General features: G+C 41.1%; 1 pseudogene; it reads right to left on the bottom strand.

Moving 5' to 3' along the window:
* LOC115275778 lies at positions 1-789 on the bottom strand (annotated as a pseudogene).
* Between the last annotated feature and the right edge of the window lie 19585 nt (positions 790-20374).

The raw sequence follows: 20374 nt of genomic DNA, 5'->3' as shown, positions 1-20374 counted from the left end.
TTATTTGTTTCTCTTACAACAATCTCATTTTTGACTAGACTCAGACTTTGAGGTAGAAGCTCTCAGCGAAGATAGCCTCCGTCTCTTTGCAATCTGTTCTTGGCGTTTTTCTTTGGCCTCCTTCATTCTTTTGGCCAAAAGCTTAGCATATTCTGCAGCCTCTTCCTTGTTTTTCTTTGTGCGCTGCTTCTTCAAAGCAATGCACCGACGTTTGTGTTGGAGGATGCGTGGAGTAACAAGACGCTGAATCTTGGGTGCTTTGGTTCGAGGTTTTTTACCTTCTTTGTTTAGGGGCTTTCTCACAACATACTGGCGGACATCATCTTCCTTTGAGAGGTTGAAAAGCTTGCGTATTCTGCTAGCTCTTTTGGGCCCCAGGCGACGAGGCACAGTAGCATCAGTGAGTCCAGGAATATCCTTCTCCCCTTTTTTGACAATGACCAAGTTGAGAACACTGAGATTGGCATCCACAATGCAACCCTGGACAGATTTGTGCTTTCTTTTTCCAGTCCTCCGTGGATGGTAGCAGGAATGCCCCTTACTCAGCAGCAAGCGGACACGGCCATGGGTCAAGACACCCTGCTTCATGGGGAAGCCTTGTTTGTCATTGCCACCACTGATTCGAACCGCATAACCCTTCCATTCTTCCCCTAAGGCATCAGCAGCGACTTCTGTGGCCATTCGCTTTTCATTAAAGGTACGAAGTTTGCATTCATCGTCCACTTCAATGAGTTTCTGGCAGCCAGTAGCTGGGAAAGAGATGTTCAGCTTCATCTCGATGTCGCCTACCACCTCTGAGGCGCCACGAGAAAGAGCCCAAAATAAATATTTTTAATATTGTCTTATTCTGGACTGTTTACACATGCACGATACCAGCTTGTTTGCATATTTCTAATGTAATAGCATGGAAGTTTCCAGCAGCTCATTCTGTTTCTTCAGTAGATATTAATTCTTCACTATATGCTTTCTACCTCTGGAAAGTTATATCAGTAAAAGGTTGCTAGATGTAATACTGACCAGAAGTTTTTCTGAAGGGTCAAGACCCAGATCTTTGTTACAGGAAATAATGAAAAGCTTTCCACACAGATAGGAGCCAAGCCTGACCCTCTGTCCCTCATCTCTTCTTGGTCTCCAGCAATAGAGGTTACTACACCCTGCTGTCACTTTCCAAGAAGGTTCAGCCTTTGACAGATGTGACCATTCATCTTATTTCTCAGAAAGATGGGGCTAAAGAATGAGTCTGGGGCTCCTTTTTACCTCCACTAAATCCACCATGTTCCTCTTCCAGTCCTTCTAATGGAAGAGATGAAAGCAGCCCCACAGGAAACCATATTTGCCCCCCATGGCCTTCTGGGGCCACAGCTGGGAATCCAGTGGGCCAACATCACTAAGCCTATCTGAGCCACTGCTCAGAAACCTTTTGTTCTTGGGTTTCAATACAGTATGATAGCAGAAACAGTCTTTCTCTTCTGAATGAGGACATTTTTAGGGGTGGTCTAGGTGGGGTGGAGAGGAGACAGGGGAAATGGAGTTAAAAAAAAGACTTCTGTAAAATTTTTCTTGTGAATCTGCATTTTTAAAAGTATACCACAGCATTTTTCTCCTTTTGGCACTCTCTTCTCCCAATTGGTTTAAAATAAGCAACAACACCCTCCTTTGTAGTCTCTCTCCTCTGCGTGTAGCCCTTGGTTTGTGAGAGGAAGTTTTAACCCTCTGTGAGGTGAATGCCAGGAATCATTTTAGGATGATTTACCAGAAGTCAGTCAGGAAGCTGACATGTGCTGCCTGTTTGTAAAGGAAGAAGGACGGAGCCAGGGCATTTCTGTTACTGTGAGAACCCACACTGACCTTTGATACAGAAACAGGTAATACTTACTCTTTCAATATCACACTTTCAAACGAGAAATTTAACCTCACATCTGACCACTCCGATATCTCCAACGGCACAACAAAGAGTCTGCATTACTTTCATACAGAACCATAGCCCTTCAAAATACTAAAGAAGCCACCACAGTCCCTCCTGTCGCTCACAAGCCCAGACAAGCTCAGTGGTTTTCTTACGGTCACCCAGCGACACAGGCTTAGAACCAAGTGTCTTCATCATTTCAGTGCTAATTCATTCCCCAAAGTACACTTTTTTTCTGGGAAATCAACATTTTAAACTGTAAGCTACTAGAAGACAGAGACTGTGTGTGTTAACCTGATGGTAAAATGCCCAACTTAAAGCAATGGAAAATTCCTACCAGGGAGACAAGAGCTCTGGAATTTTGGCTTGATGGTCCCACTCGCCCTAGCAAGTCAGTCAATAAAACAAGAGCATTAGATTATATAAAACCCAAAATTCTTTTTAGCTCGATGATCGTGTACTGAAGAAATATTCATCGATGAATATGAACTGCCCAAGGCACAAGCCTTCCCATCCGGGCACCACTACCTCCCCACACTTCCTTGCTGTGCCTGGCACACCCTGCCCTGCTTTGACAGACCCCCACCCCCCCACCCCCCCACCTCAGCCCAGAAACTTAGAAACTGGTCCTATTTTCAATGGCTCTTTTCAAGGCTATGTGGCTTGATCACTATAGTGTGTTTTGGTTATTTTTTCTCACACTTGAGAGACCAAAATAATTGTCATTTTCTACATTTACATTCAGAAACCCCAGCGACAGTATATGGACTTGGAGGAAGGGTTGTTCATCTTGAGACACAGGAGAATAGAGTGTTGTTAGATTTCTCCATCCATGTTTTCAGAGCCCTTAAAAGAGCAGCATGCTTGTTATTTAAAAGGTTATGATATTCAGAAAGAAAAAAATACGGTCAGGGTACAGTAACTGCAACTGGTTTTTCCTCCAAAGGCAGGAAATAGCTTGGCCAACCTGAAAATAAAATATGCTTCTATTAAGCAGCTAAGCTTGTTAGATTCCCAGTCTGGTAGCAGGAACAGCATTGCATACATAATGTGGACCTGCCAAGGCTTGTTCTTTCTCCAGAAATTTAAAAAATCTTTTTCCTATTTTTTAATTTCACAAAAAGATGCCAAGATACGCAACAGATTTTGCTCCAATGATTCAACCATCTTTGTTCTTCAGATTTATTATTGTTTATTATTATTTTTATTATTTTCATCTTTCTTTTCCCTAGCTGACATTACCCTACACAACTCTCAGAGAAAAGGAAAGCACTCAGCCCATCAACTTTCTAATGCCTCAGGAACCCACTTTTTTCCAGAGAAGATTCTAAGTGGGTCACTTCCCTCTTCTGGCTTGACTACAAAAGCCATACTCACGCTTGTCCCTTATCCTGTTTTCAAAATTGAATAACCAACTCAGTTCCACGAGGCCTTGACTACATCCAGTTAAGGTCATGGTGGGTACTTAAAAGCAGTGGTCTTTTTCTCCCCCAAAGGCTAGTTTTTATCCCCCACCCTTCCTCCCTCTTCCTTTTCCCTCTCCTTCTTCAATGGGGCTGTGTTACGAAGGACCTGGCCACACACAGAGAATATTACAGGAGTAAAACCTGGAAAACAGCACACAGTTATGAAATATTAAACTTAACCTTCTCTTTATTTTGCTCCCTGAATTCTCCTCCCCCTCCAAGAAAACACAAACCTCAACAGATCTATGGCTCATGTTATCTTCAGCTGTAAAAACCAGCTGAACCAACAGAGCTGCTCTTTCTCTTTCCTGTTGCCTAGAGATTTCAAAAGGAGCTACTGTAAAGGAACAGTTCCCTCTCTGGCCTTATGGACAACGTTCTTAGAGGAAACAGATTAAGAAACAGCCGGATAAAGAATTCTACACATTGTAGAGTCCTCTGTAAATGGAATTCGTTAACATCAGGATTCTTCCATGCCAATTAAAGAGAGGATGGGCAAAGACAGAAAAGTGTTCGCGCCAGAAATACTGCAGTGTTTTGTGAGGAGTGGTCTTTAGAAAATAAGAAGTTCAAGGGTCCATCTGTCTTCAGTCAGCCCTAACTTGTGAACTTCAGTGGGAATTTGGCCTGAGGAAAGATTGCCTTATCAGCCATTGATTCCGTTAAAGCCAACCCATTTCAAGGTGTCACCCATTAATTTCTTGACTGCAAATAGGAATTTTGCCCCAGGCCAGGACTCACAATTGGTCCCAGTTGACCTGAAATGGATTTCCACAAGTGGCTGGGGAAAGAGAGTCTCTCTTTAGGATGTCTCTCCTTTGGTCCATTCTTTCTTTCTTTATTCTCTCTCCTGCTTCATCACATTAATAACAGAGCACTCAAAGCACTTCATTAGTCAATGGCATACAAACAGCTGCTCAGAGGATTTTCGACTGGATTGATCCTGACGCTGCCAGGAGAGATAGTACAGGGCCAAAATGACTCTGCTGTCCAATTTTGACCTCATTCCCTTTTGTTTCATCCCACTTCATGTGTACATTAAATGTTCACTTAGGAAATGAGAAGACAATAAATATTCTTAGAGTGGCTCTATGCATTATGATGAAAGTCTTGGTGTATGCATGTTTGCATATAAATATAAAATGGCTACTATTCTTTATTCCTGAAATGCATCTTTAATATGAAGGCTATAAAAGAGAGAAAGTAATATTCTCAGAGGTGATGGCATGTGTAGCATTCCTAATAGTTTTTCAGAGACTGGAAGACTAAAAGTTGATTTATGTTTCTGGGAAATGGGTTAACGTTTTGTTATGAGTAGAGTAATTCTTCCTTTCTCTCCAGTTTTGTGGCAATTTTTCAGACCCTTTGTGACCTGTAGCCGACTTCAAACTGCCCTTCTAAGATTTAGAGAGCCAGAGGCTAGAAACCAGATTATTTATACCTCAGAGAAACAATTACATTGATGAACAAGGCAGCATGTATATGGTTGGTCTTTGCAGCATTTATTTACAGGGGCTAAAACAACAGCCCGAAAAGCACACAACTGTAAATCCTAGGGGAATGGCTAAAAAAACCAATGTCTTATCTCTCCCACAGAACACTATAAAACAGTTAAAATAAATGAGATAGTGAGGTGCCTGGGTGGCTCAGTTGGCTGAGTGTCTGACTCTTGATTTCAGCTCAAGTCATGATCCCAGGGTCGTGAGATTGAGCCCCATGTCAGGACCCTCACTGAGCAAGGACCCTGCATAAGCTCTCTCTCTGTCCTTCTGTCCTTCTTCCCCACCCACACTCTCTCTCAAATAATAAAAAAATATATATTAATTTAAAAAAACAATGAGGTGGAATTCATGTACTAATACAAACCCATCTCTAAGACATAGCAATAAAGAAAAAACCCATACCAAACTCTTCTACGTTGTTGGTGAGAATGTAAGTTGATCTAGCCAGTATGGAAAACAATATGGGGGCTCCTCAAAATATCTAAACTACAACCCAGCAATTCCACTTCTTCCAATTCACCCCCAAAGGAAATGAAAACAGGATTTTGACAAGTTAGCTGCATTCCCATGTTTATCACTACATTATTCACAATAGCCAAGTTATGGAAATAGCCCCAGTGCCCGTCAACAGATGAATGGGAAAAGAAGATGTGGTACATACACAATGGAATATTACTCAGCCATGAGGAAGGAGGGTATTCTGCCATTTGGAACTACATAGATGGACCTTGAGCACCCGATGCTAAGCAAGATGAGTCAGTCAGAGAAAGACAAGTACTGTATGTTACCAGTTACATGTGGAATCTAAAGAAGTTAAACCTGTGGAAAACAGAGAGCAAAATGGTAGTTACATGGGGACAGGGAGGGGAGAGGTGGGAGTATGAGTGTTTAAGGGCACAGACTTGTAACAAACCATAAATAAGCCGCAGAGATCTAATGCACGGACAGTGAGTATAGACGGTATTGTACTATAATTACATAACCTGGTAGATACCGTTACCATGGCAATCACAGTACAATGTATAAATGTATCAAAGTAACATCCTGTGTACCTTAAGGTTCTATACAATGTGACATGTCAAGTGTATTCAGTACAAAATGTTAAAAACCATATTCATTTTTAAGACACACTTATCCATAGAAAACAATACTGCATAGTTCCTACCTAGAAAAAGTGTGTAAAAGAAACACAGTAGGCTGGTAAGGCTTCCTTGGAAGAGGCCGAGGAAGATTTGGGATTAAGAATGGTGATGACAGGGGAGTTTAGCCTTAAATGTAATATTTTCATTTTTCACAAAGCAACTGTATCCATATGTTATTTGTGTAGTTTAAATTTAAGTCCTTTGAAACACAGTATTAAGAGGTTAAAACATTTTTTTTTTGTATTCCTCTATTTAGTGAGCCCTTAATCTTATGTCCTGAAAATCAGCTATTCTTCCTGAGGCTTATTTAAGCCTGAGGGTTCTGTTCTCACAGAGCAATGGGAGAGGGAAGGTAAACAAACCAGGGTTTGAACTAACTTCCAACATAGAATAAAGCATTAATTATCTCCCTTCTCCACCCTTTCTTGGACCTGGGCCCACTTACAGCGGCCACCCCACCCACCCTGAGAGATACGGAACCCTAAAACCGGTGCTTGAACCCTTCCTGTTAAGGTGAGGGTACTGGTTTGCTCAAGTTGAATCGATTGACCTTGATGACTGATCCTGTCCTTGGCCTCATTTTACTGCTCTTCCCTGGGAGCAAGGTGACCCCAGAGTGGTCTCTGTCCAGCTCCACAAACTCCTCCCACTAATTTCTAAAGTAAAAATCTGTTGCTTTGTCAGAGCGTTTATTTCCATTCTCCGGGAGACCGGTCTCTAACTGCATTTTCAGTATTCATGCTTTTCAGAAGTCCACTCCTTTCATTTGCCTCTTTCTCCTCCTTTCTTTGTCTCTCTACCTTTCTCTGTGTCTGTTTTTCTGTATTTCTGTCCCCTTTCAAATGCACTCCATTCCTCACTGTTCCCTTTATTTTCTCAAAAGATGTTCTACAAAGTAAATTTTTGTTATGATAAATTTCAGTAATACTAAAAAGAAAAACACAACTCCAAAAAAGTTAAGACCAGAAGGTAGATTCAGTTTTAATGAAGTGTCTTCTTTTACCTTGCTTTTATGTTGCTCCTTTTTATCTCTTCATCAAGGAAACTGTATTCCATCAAGCCTCGGGGTATGATAAATAACTTACATGGATGCACAATTGTACATAACTCTCTTGACAGGGTGACTCACAACACTGATAGGTTTATCTACATTCTTTAAATGGTTTCCTGCAGGGGTAAACCTGCGCACACCCAGGAATACAAAAGCGCAGGAGAATAAAATGTCTAGAGGTGACTTGTTTGGCTCATCCTTAATCCCTGGCGAAGAGTTGCTTAGAAGATGGAACTATTTTCAAAAAGGCATGAGCAACTGAGGAACAGATTTCAGCATTCTCCCTGGATCTGGAGCCTCCGAGGATGGCTCCGGACACAGCCCATCTCACTGAGTGTCGCAGCCTTTCACGGGCTCCAAGAAAAAAGAGCAGTGGGGGTGCTGGCTGGGAGAGGCGTGAATGCACTGGAACTGTGTCTTCCTGGCTGTGCTTAAGAAACCTTTTTGCCGAGCACTTTTCCAAAGTGGGAATTTCGTAAAGCGACATTTCTCGGGTATGGAACCTTCCCTTTGAACTTGAGCCTTTTGGCATTTTCATTTACTTCTGCTTAAACAGACGCACGACCAGTGTTTATCAGTCCAACACTTGCTGGGGACTTCTCCCATCCAAACCGTGAAAAGAGCTCTGGTAAAATTATGATTTTTTATATCTGACAGGCTGTGACCTGTAGAAAGCTCTGAGTTCTGGCAGAAACGCAAAATCAATTGAGTTTCATCTAAACCATTCTTTGGCTTTCAAGACCCTTTGATAAATGTCAGATGGAAATTCTTCAGTCCCACAGAAGCTCAGGAGGGTAACCAGACACTTTGATTTTTTACTTTATCATGTAATTGAAGCAGCATTTTTATTGATCAGTTGCTCACAGGATCAGTGGGTTTGTTAATCTGCTTTTCTAGTCAAATAACTTGACAGGACTTCATTTATAAATGATTGTAGTGTCTGTAACTGGGCTCCACTTGAGCACTGACCATAGGTTACTGGAGTCAACATTTTATTACAAACCTATACACAGCAGGGTAAAGATCCCGTCAAATTGGGAAAACTGGGAAACAACATGGCTGCCTTTGTCAGCTTCCTGAATCACCGCAACAACTGGCTTTTTTGCTTAGGGGGAGGGGAAGGAAGAAAATCAACCCACCCTCCACACTCCAGCAACAGTTACCTTCCTAAAATACAATGCTAGCATGCCTACACCCTGCACAAAACCCCCCTGGTCTTGGAATAAAGACCAAAAGATTTGCCCTAGCCTCCAGGATCCGCTAACCCTGGCTTACTCTGCTAGGCTGTCCCTCGCCCTCACGCTGTGAGCTCTGCCACCCTAACTCCTTACAGTTGAGGAAGTTCACCAGCCTCCCTCTTACTTCCTGGCTTTTGAATATGACAGTCCTTCTGCTTCGAATGCCCTTTCTCTGCTCTTCAGCTGCCTAAGGCTAATCCTTATTTGCCCTTCAGAACAGTTTTTTTTATTTTTATTCTTTATTTCTTTTTTATCTTTTTATTTTTGAGAGAGGGGCTGGGGCGGAGGGGAGGGGGAGAGAGAGACCCCCCCGCCACAGAATCCAAAGCAGGCTCCAGGCTCTGAGCTGTCAGCACAGAGCCCCACACAGGGCTCAAACTCATGGACTTCAAGATCATGACCTGCTCTGATGATCTGAGCTAAAGTCAGATGCTTAACTGACTTGAGCCACCCAGGCTCCCTGCCCTTCAGGACAGTTTTAACCATCACTTCCTTCAGACTTTTTAGGAGTTTCTGGAGTCTAACATACCATTTTGAAATCTCCTGTCTTGGACTCTTGATGATAAATTCTTTGAGAACAGAACTGTGTCTTAGACAGCAGTGTTTAACTCTATTGCAGTATATTTCAAAATACATTACCCATTTTCCCTCTGCATATTATTTATGCTTCTCGGGAAACATGCTGTATGGTGTCTGTTTCTCCAGCCAGAAAACATCCATAAGAGCATATCTGGCCCATTCACAGCACATAGCAAGGTTGCAGCATCTGGTGGGTGTTTGCTTCATTAACTGAATCTACAAAGCCTAGCACAGGGTGTAGCAGATACTCAGAATTCATTGAATCTAAGGCACAGTTGATGGTGAGATGCAGCACTATTTCATACACCATTAAGAAGCTGGGTAAAGCCTCCAAAGTTATGACATAATGTTTATGGAAACTGTGACACTATGCTGTCTTATTACTTAGACATTTTTCTCTTTGGTATTAGAGAACTGCTTAGTCATACGTATTTATCACATCATCCTTAGATGTGTATAGAAAGGAAAATATAAACAAAATAAAATGGTTCATTTTTCTAAACCTTTTCATATCCAGAGTCTAACTCTGTTGCATCACATTTTTAATTCAGAATGGTCCGTGTCCGCGACATTTCCCACAGTATCATCTGTGCCGCCCTGAGTGTTGGTGTTGTATCATTTTCTTAAAAGAGTGCTCCAAGGGCATCTGTGTGGCTCAGGCGGTTTAAGCATCAGACCTCAGGTCAAGATCTCACCATTAGTTAGTCTGAGCCCTGCTCAGGTAAGCTTGAGCCCTGCTTCGGGTGAGCCTGGCTTCTCTCTCTCTCCCCCTCTCTCTTCTCTGCCTCTCGATCCCTTGCACCCTCTCTCTCTCTCAAAATAAGACTGCTCCACTAGTATCTCTTGGATTTTCTTCCAAGCTATTGACACCCACCATTTTGCAGGTTTTGGGGCTAGTGCCTTGTTGATCTCACCGTGTGTTAGATTTCAAATGACCACAGTTTCTGTGCTTTCCTCAAATGGTCCTTAAAAGTCAGCTGACAGAAATACAAAGGCACTTAGTTATCCAACTGCTCCACAGGGAATGAGAGCCTAGGACACACCATCGCTTCTCTGGCTGACAGTAATGTAAGCCCCCATCAATGCTGAAACCTATCAGAATTTTACAGTTAACAAAATATGAATAAATGCCTGGCTTAGCATGTGTGCAATATAAAAGTAGGTGCTTAATAGGTATTGTCGAATGAGTTAGACTGATAGAGAAGCATATAGAAAAATAGTTTGAGAGGTGCCTGGGTGACTCTTGATTTCAGCTCAGGTCACGATCTCACAGGCTTACACTGGTGGTGGGGAGCATGCCTGAATTCTCTCTCTCTCTCTGCCTATCCGCACTCATTCTCTCTCTCAAAATAAATAAACAGGGGCTCCTGGATGGCTCAGTCGGTTAAGTAACAAACTTTGGCTCAGGTTTGATCTCTTGGTTTGTGGGTTTGAACCTCACATCGGGCTTTGTGCTTACAGCTCAGAGCCTGGAGCCTACTTCAGATTCTGTGTCTCCCTCTCCCTCTGTCCCTCCCCCATTCATTTTCTGTTTCTCTCTGTCTCCATAATAAATAAACATGAAAAAAATTTTCAAAATAAATAAACTTAAAAAATTTTTAAAAATAGTTCTAGAAAGTTAAGATATAATTTCATACACAATTTCTACTCTCATTGGCTAAAAATATACTGTGTACCAATACTAATGCTTGATTCTTTTATATACATTATCTCATTTATCAATATATATGTAATTTCTAGGTGTTGTAATCAGTTCCCAGAGTGAACCATAGATCTACTCTATCTAGAACTCTGTCTCCAGAACTCTCCATTCACTTAGAAATTATTCATATCAAATATCACAATGAAAATTGCTTCTTGTAACTGCATAATCAGAAAATACTTTCACAATCATCATGGAAATAACTAGTCTTCTTGTCAGAGATACTCTATAATAATTCCTGAACACTGATAATTTATGTCATGCTTATTTTCTTAATTAAAATATTTAATTAACTTGAAGTTTCCATATAGTTTCAAAAATCAACTGTTAAATAGAAATGCAAAGACTCGTTAAATTGAAACTCAAAGATGGGACAAGTAGCTGAAAAGGTTCATTCTAGCCTTGGTTTTGAAAAAGTCTGGAATGTTGCAAATAGTTTCAAAAGGTATCTTAAAATTGTCAAAACAATTATTGAAACAAAATCAAATTTAATTCTCCCTGACTTAAAAACATAGGCATAGTAAAGAGACTGGGTGTTTTACTCTAAAGGCAGAGAATCACTCAGTGAGTAAAACCTCCACCCACCGAATTTAAGAGCAATAAAACCAGAAGGGGCTTGTGTGTATATTTTTTACCAAAAATAATTGATTAATGGATCAGTGTTATTCAAAGCTCATATGATGAATCTTTGAGCAAAGATGTTGTCGCATCATCTGTGAGTCCCCATGTCCTTCTAGCCGCAGAGACTGGCCCCACCAAACCGTGAGACTCAGCTCTGATCTACACGCAGTCAAACCCCCCCATTCACATCACTCTCCAGCATTAAGTGAGATCTGGGTGGTTGACATCTGAGGATGAAGTGGGGCAAAAGCTCCACGGCAGGCCTGACAGTACGGAGGCTAATTTCTAAAGGGCAGAGTAATAAAATGTCATTCACTCACACAAACTTCTGTGGTTTTCAAAGAGAGAGCCAGTGTGTATTCTGCTACAATCTTAGAGGGGCAATTAGTGGAGGGGGGCAGGGGCGAGAGGTCTGAAACCTTGCCAATGTGTAAATGTACCCGCCACAAAGATCGGTTGTTAGCTCACTTTCCTGGTCGCCAGGGGATCGTGTGGATGGTGGTCAGGAACTCAGTATCCATATGGTGAGGGTGTTGCTTTGGGGTTTTTGTTTGTTTGTTTGTTTTTAATATTACAGTGGGCAGCTCTCAATCGGATAGCCATGCTGATTTACATAGCAGCTCAAAGCCCTGCGTTTTGCAATTAGCTCCCACTTGAAATGGAAATATCCTTGCTAATTACCTGAGCAGGACCTTCTGACTGGGGTTGGAGATTAGAAGGATTTATTCACCTGCAGAAAGGCCAGGGAGAGAGAAGTCCACCTCCCTGGAAAAGAAAGGAATCTACCAAAGCAAGGAGGAAAAAAAGGAATGTGGAGTCCGTATTAGGGGGCAAGGGATGAGTGCCTCTCCTGGACTGAGCTCCAGGGCAGCTGGCCTGGTTTTGTCCCATCCTGGAGCTTTCGTCCCAGCAGGCTGGTGGACGCACAGAGAACACAATATTTTAAGGGACCCATGAAAGTGATTTTATTTCTCAACAAATCAATTTTAATAATGAACTTTTAGGGTGAAGAACATATTTTAACATATAATATTAACATATCTTTGTCTCTATTTCAACAATTAAACAATTTTAAGTTTCTTTTTCTTTCTTTCTTTCTTTCTTTCTTTCTTTCTTTCTTTCTTTCTTTCTTTCTTTCTTTCTTTTCTTTCTTTCTTTTAGTTTATTTGTTTAGAGAGAAACAGTGCAAATGAGAGGGCCAGAGAAGGGGGAGAGAGAGAGAATCCCCAGCAGTCTCCATGCTGTCAGCACCCAGCCCAGCTCAGCGGTCTCACGAGATCATGACCTGAGCTGCAATCAAGAGCCAGATGTTTAACCTACGGAGCCACCCAGGACACCCCAATTTAAAGTTCCTTTATAGGAAGAAGTGTCTTATGACCACAGAAGTCATAATGGGGTCCTGCCTGTTGTATCAGGTTAGTTAAATAATATGAAATTGCTGATAGCCAACAATTCCATTAAAAAAAATTTTTTAATGTTCATTTTTGAAAGGGAGACAGAGAGACAAAGTGTGAGTGGGGGAGGGGCAGAGAGAGAGAGAGAGAGGGAGGGAGACAAAGAAATTGAAGCAAGTTCCAGGCTCTGAGATGTTAGCACAGACCCCAACTCATGGCTTGAACTCAGGAACCTGGAGAATCATGACCCGAGCCAGAGTCAGACGCTTAACCAACTGAGCCACCCAGGTGCCCTGATAACCAACAACTTTAAATGTACAAAACAGAGAGTGACTGGTCAATAGGTAGAAATTTTCAGTTACGAAAGATGAGTACGGTTTTAGAGATGTGCTGTACAATCCAGTGCTTGCAGATAACGATCCCGTATTGTATACTTTAAAAATCCATTAGGAGGGTAGATCTCATGTTAAGTATTCTTTCCATAACAAAATTAAAAACAGTTTTGACCTAACACCTATCTTTCAGAGGATCCTTTGCAAGTGTGTAGAAAATCTCAACTCCAGCTGAATAGGTAGGGAAAGTAGGAAAAGCAATCCTTTTTTCTATCTTTCCTTTTTTCCCCTCTCCTTTCTCTCTTTCCCTCCCTCCAACTCCTCCCCCATTCCCCCTTCCCTTTTCTCTTCTCTCACTCCCTCCTTTTCTTTTCTCTGTCTCTGTCTCTATCTCTCTCTGTCTTCTAGGACTTTTCTTAGGGAACCAGAGGAAGGTTAGTCACCTCCAGTCCTAGGGCCCCCAAAGGACCATGGACTGTCTCAGGCACTCACCCTGCTCCTTCCACCTCTCAGCACCAGCTCTGCTGTCTTTCTCTAGGAATGCCCAGGTAAACTCAGATCAGAGATATGCTGAAGCTCTCCAAGGGTTGGGGCAGGAGACAAGGCCCAGGGACAGACCATTTTCTGAAGCTCTTCCCATACTCTCCTTCCATTCTTAGTTTCTGGGATCTTTATCTGGTAAAGAGGGTGAGGTGGAGGAGGAAAACAGATTTTATATATTTGTTTATCCTTTACAATGTCTCTCTCCCATCATTCAGCACAAAGATTTTGATGTTAAAAGCCAAGATTTTGGTTTTTTTTTTCCCCTTGGAATTCCATCACTGACAACTCCTAAAGAAAATGGATGCCTTCAGGTCTAGGGGCCCAAATAGGGAAGTCACCAGGAGAACAATGTAAATAGGTAAATAAGAAGGACTAGGGCATAGAGCATGTCAGTTATAGCTTCACCTATTACCCAGTGCAAATAACGCTCATCATGGCCAAATCACAGAGTTGACTGTCATGGGGAATGAAGCAGTATGTTATCAACACAAACATTTAAAAAAAGATAGGCCCTACTTCAAGGAACTATAGCTTAGTGGATAAAAGCCATGCACACAATTGATACATGAAAATGAACATATATTAAGAGAAGTGCTAAGTAGAGATTGATAGAGAGGTAACTAGAATCGAGATTCCCTTTGATGATGACATTAAATCTATGTCATGGTCATTGCAAATGATGGTGGATTGTCCACTCTGCTCTGTAGCCTATTGAGAAGGTTGGGTGACCTCTGTTAAAACCCAGCACAGAGGTGTGGTTAAGTATTCAAACTTGAAGAAGTCCTGTAGGATCTGGAGAAAGAGGATACCTGTAGGCCAGGTGGTAAAAGAAAGAAATGACAGAATCTCATCCTAGAGAGCTGTGACAAGAGAAGCAAGAGACTCAATGGATTTGGTTCAAGGCTTTATTTATCTCTAGATGTTAAAGAACGTTGGCTGTACTATTGACTTTCAGAAATTTTAGAGAAGAAAGTGAAGAGAGCCATTATCCGGCTCCTATTTAGAGAACAACAAAAGCAGAATGGTTAACTTCTTAAAATACAGCACACGTCATTAGTCATTAGTAGAATAAGGATTGCGGAGGAGAAAGCCTGGAGTCCATTTTGTGCCAACTTTCGTTTGGGCTTAATCGGTGAGCCTGGCAGCAAGAGGTGGAGCTAGGGAGTGGTAAAGAATTAAATAACCAACCATGACTAATTGCTGAGTTTAGCCTGAATGAATTCACTCTGCAAACATAGGTGTCATCAAAACATAGCTTATGCAAGGGCTGAATGGGAAGCAAGTCACAACATATAACTACAAATCCATGCTTTGTAAGGTCATAATCAACTGTGTCTGCGGTACAGCCTTTGGTATGGTTGGATCACATGGAATGGTTGCCCTAGGTGATTTTAATTTTGATGAAAGTAGACAAAGGTAAGCATTTTGTTCATTGTGTTGTTAAAAGTGAATCAGCAGTGTAGTCAAAGATTTTGTTGTCATTGTTGTTGTTGTTATTTTTAATTCAAAGAACGTGCTACAACAGAAAATAGCTACCTTTTAGGACAGCCCTGGATTCATATTCTAATTCTGTATTGAGCTAGCTACATGAGGCACAATTACTTTATCTTAAAGCGAAGCCCCTTCTAGCCTTAGAGTGCTATTACACTATTTGGTTATTGTGAGGAGCTGAAAGGCGCTTTCCTCTGAGAAGGTGGGAAAGCATCTGAGAAAAAATGTAGACACCATTAAATCCACTTCCCATTGCATGTTTGAAAGAAAAATAATGAATTAAGTAGGGATTCTGTGAATTTATTTGCTACTCCCTTCTTTATCCACTAATCCTAGCTTTCAAGAAAATAAGTGAATATATTAAACATAAAAAAATCTACCATATACGACGAGCCATAGGACATTCAAACTTCGTACTTTTCCACCAAAAGTATGAGGGCACAAAAGAGGGCATACAGTTGAAAACTTTGATGTGTGTTTTGTATTCTGAAATACATTCAGGAAATGTATTTAAGAGATACCGAACTATATAAATTGGCTGTTTGGTCTAGATCAGGGTTTCTCAACCTCAAGGCTATTCACATTTTGGACTGGATAATTCTTGGTTGCAGGGGCTGTGATGTCCAGAATGTTTGTCTGCATCCTTGACCTCATTAGATGCTAGTAACAAACTACTCCCCCTCCCAGTTTTGATCACCAAAAATGCATCCAAGTATAGCCAAATGTCCTCTGGGGGACAAAATCACCCTCGGTGAAAAATCACTGGTCTGGACAAAACGATGAGGTCAATTATGATGTTTGCTTTGATATGTCTGTCCCTGTTACTTTTCCTGCTGCTCACTCCAGGCATTTTCTTAATTCATCTGTTCAATAGATATTTATTAAATGACAACTATGGTCCCCCAGTGGCTCAATCATTTAAGTGTTCAACCTCTGATTTCGGCTCGTGTCATGATTTCACGGTTTCCAAGATCGAACCCCGCATGGGGCTCTGCACTTATGGTACAAAGTCTGCTTGAGATTCTCTCTCTCTCGCTCTCTCTGCCCCTCCCCACTTGCCCTGTCTCCTTCTCTCTCAAAATAAATGACAACTATGTGTCAGGCACCATACTAAGGGACGAGGATAAAATAGTGAACAAGAAGGAATGGTCTCAATTGTCATGGAGTTTATAATCTTGTCTAGATAATGTGAAAAAACTAATTATAAAATAATATGTACAAAGTATGCATAATTCATTTTATAAGTGCATATAATAAAATGTACAATAATATGAATGAAACAGAAGTTCAGGGAACCTGCATACATAATTATAGTCACTGCTTCTTCAAGTCCTGTCAATATTACGTTGAAGGGTTTAGAAAGGTATAAACCCTACAAAGGAATGGGAGTGGTAGAGGGGTCGAACAATAAACATTTTGAAAAGCAAAATGTAGATGGATGAGATGAACTTAATTAACTAAAAGAAATTGAAACCTAAGTTCAAAACAGAACATATCATTGTGATGTTTAACAACACTGAAGCCAGAGACAAAAGCCTAAAACTTCCACAGAAGAAAAGGAAAAAAGTGAACAGATCACATACAAAGATACATGAATTAGAAGGTCGTCAGACTTCTCACTTATAGCTGGAAGACATTAGAGCAACACCTTGAAAGGTCTGAAGGAAAATTCTTCCAACCAAGAATTCTGTGCCCAGCCAAACTATTAAATAACTAATAAATAGAATGCAAATGTTTCATGACATTCTCTCAAATTACTTCCCACATGTTTTAGTTTTATATAGCTAGAACAAATGACCTCAAAACTTTGTGGCTCAAAAAAACTGTATGTCATGTTTCTAAGAATTTGAGCAGAGCCCAGGGGAGACAGATAATCTCTGCCCCTTAGTGTCTGATATTTCAGATGGGATCACTAGACTAGCTGGTGGCTGGCCAGTCATTAGTCTCTTCCTACATAGCCTTTCAACATGTTTAGTGTGGGCTTCCTTACGGCAGATTAGTTGGACTTCTTACATGGTTCCAAGACAAGACAGAAGCTGCCAGTCCTCCTAAAGGTCAGGACTTGAACTGTCATACTTTATTAGCCACAGAAGCCACAGGCCAGTCTAGATTCCCAGGAGGGGTGGGGGGAACCTCTCTCAATGCACTAAACCAGTTCTTAAGTAGACCAAGAGGTGTTCTGTTGCCAGCAAGTTTGGGATTGAGTTGAAGAGTAAAAGGATCCTACATAAAATATAAAAAGATTTATCTTTACACCCTATCAAAAGAAACCAAATGAATGAAGCTTGTGTGACAGACCTATTTGGATTTTAATTGAAATGACAGAGAAGGGACATGATATGAAATGCATTTAAGAAATCAATCTTGACTACTGTATAGAGAATGACTTATAAGTTATCAAATTCCATATCAAGGAGGAGGTTGGTTATGTAAATGTGGAGCTTAGTGAAGCTAATGAAACACATTTGGAAGCCATCATTTGGGTGGTTTGCAAAACCATGGAAATGGATGAAATTGTCTAGAAGGGGGACATAGATAGGAAAGAATAAAGAAACTAAGACCAAGCCTTTGAAATGATCAAAAATTAAGGAGCTGAGCAAAGAAAACCATCTAAAAGGAAGAAGACAAATGCTGTCAATGGTAAAGGAAAAAACAAAACAAAACAAAACCAGAACATAGTGTCAGGGAATCCAAGCATATTTCAAGAATGAGAGAGTGACTTATGAGCTGACTGGTCAGTAAGATGGCATCATAAAGAATGTTGACTGTTGTACTTGACTAGCTAATATCACAAAAATCTTGGTGATGGTGGAAGTCATAGTAGAGCAGGTGGATGAGGAATGGGAAATGAGGGGTTAGAAAAACATGATTGGAGGCAGTGGGTAGAGATAGGATAAAGAGCCAGAATTCCCTTAGGGGGGAAAAAGATCCAATAACTCTTTTTTTTTTTCTTCTGAGAGATATAGAACTAGGAAAATACATACATCAGGGTGCCTGGGTGGCTCAGTCGGTAAAGCTTCTGGCTTCAGCTCAAGTCATGATCTCATGGTTCGAGGGTTCGAGCCCCACATCAGGCTCTATGCTGACAGCTAGCTCAGAGCCTGGAGTCTCCTTCGAATTCTGTGTCTCCCTCTCTCTCTGACCCTCCCCTGTTCATGCTGTCTCTCTCTGTCTCTTAAAAATTTTTTAAAAAAAATTAAAAAAAAATTTTTTAATAAAAAAAAAGGAAAATACATATATCAAGGTGACTTATGAGGATGTGATCCAAAATCTGTCGTAGGAGAAGCAAGCTAGGACCAGCGGCTATCCTTGGCACTAACACAGAAGGTAAATGTGATAGTACTTCTGATATGAATAGAAGAAAGCTGAATGAGTCCTGATCTACCCAACCTGGATTTACCTGCACCTTTGTAAACAGTATGGGTGTGAAATAAAAAGATCTGTTTGCTAAGAACTATAACATGAAGGTATTAGCTAGATTCTGCCCATGAATTTTCTTGTGACTGGCCATACCCTCCCAGAAAAATCACTTTCCCTGAAATATTTCTGTGAATAAGAAAGACTTAACTCTACACTCTTAGTCCTGGTCATGGTCAGGACTTAAGTCTTACCTGTCCTGGTCCTAACTTAACCTTCAGGAAGAGTCAGCGAGAACCAACCATGAACATTAGCAATTTCATGGCAGCCAGGTCTCTGCTCTCACGAGCTCAGTGGATATTCACAAAACCAAAGCCATTAGCTTCACCTTGAGAATGCTTAGCCAAAGAAACGGTTTTACTCCCAAGGGCCCTGGACACTTGGACTGGGAAATTTCTTCATTGAGCTTGGCAGTAGGGAGCAAATCAGCCTAGTCTTTAAAAGGGCTGGGGTGCCTGGGTGGCTCAGTCTGTTGAGCGTCCAACTTTAACTCAGGTCATGACCTCACGGTTCGTGGGTTCGAACCCCGCATTGGGCTCTGTGCTGACAGCTCGGAACCTGGAGTCTGCTTCTGATTCTGTCTCCCTCTCTCTCTCTGCCTCTCCCCTGCTCATGCTCTGTCTCTCAAAAATAAATAATTCAAAAAAAAAAAAAAGGGCTAACACTGGACCACTTTGGGCAGAAGGAACTTGTCCCAGCTTCTGCTCTTTAGAGGCAGTTCCCGAGGCCAACAGCCCCCACGGTAGTCAGTATATGTAGAACCACCCAGACCTATTCCTCAAGTTACTCACCTGGACTCAGGAATACCTGATAAAGAAGAGAGTGTAGGGCTATGGAGTGATATGTGCTGTCCTTCCAGACCTTGTTGTCACTAATGCACTATTTGAACATAAGTAGTACAAGATACGGTAGTTACACGTGGTTTGTTATGACTTGTTCACTTTCTCTTTTCCCTTGATCTATTTCCAATCTCAGGACAGCCTCATCTCAGATGAGGCTCTGTTCCTACCCAATTTCAACTCAAATGCATTTTTGCAATCATGATGTAAATGGATTTATCTGAAAATCATCACTGGCACATACTCAAGGCTCACTAAATGTTGATCTTTGGAAGTTAAATTGGTGAAATGCCATGTAGCATGCAAGCCACAGCACTAATGGAGTCAGAGTTGGCTGGCTGATACCACAATGGGTATCTTACATCCTGCTTTTTCCCCCCTAACATCTGTTTTGAGGTATAATGTACATCCCATAAAATTCACCCATTTAAAATGTATAATTCAATGATTTTTTTAGTAAATAGATGGCGTTGTATAACCATTACCACATCACCCTGTAATCATCTCTTATACCCATTTACAATCATATCAAATCCTATTTCAACCCTAGGCTGGGCAACTGCTAATCTACCTTCTGTCTCTATAGATCTGCCTCTTAAGGACATTTTATATAAGTGGAACCATAAAACACAGTCTTTTGCATCTGGCTTATTCCATGTAACAGCATTTCTGAGGTTCATCCGTGTTATAAAAAGTTCCTTTTCATTGCTAAATAGCATTCCATTGTAGGGACATACCACATTTTGTTTATCCATTCACCAGTTCTTGGGCATTTGATATCATTTTTAAAAATCTTTCCCTGAGTGTATTTGTTTCAAATGTATCATAAAATTATCTTGTAGATGACATGTTTCCTCCTTGCCTAAATAAAGGTAGTTATAAACACTTCCTCAGGGAGACTGTCAGCATCTCACAATAGCTGTAAGAAGGGCTTAGGTCAGTTGCCCCAATATGCTATTATGGCTGTAGATAGATAAGTGACCAATGATGCAGTTTTACCATCTCCTCCCTCTCTCTCTCTCTCTCTCTCTCTCTCTCTCTCTCTCTCGGGAAGGATAGGGAAATGAGACTTATTCTGAAAATCCACAAGTGGTCTTTTTTTTTAAATTTTTTTAATGTTTTATTTATTTTTGAGACAGAGAGAGACAGAG

Source organism: Suricata suricatta, chromosome 1, assembly GCF_006229205.1.
Source record: "Suricata suricatta isolate VVHF042 chromosome 1, meerkat_22Aug2017_6uvM2_HiC, whole genome shotgun sequence".
NCBI lineage: Eukaryota > Metazoa > Chordata > Mammalia > Carnivora > Herpestidae > Suricata > Suricata suricatta.
This window is presented reverse-complemented; position numbering and strand designations above follow the sequence as displayed.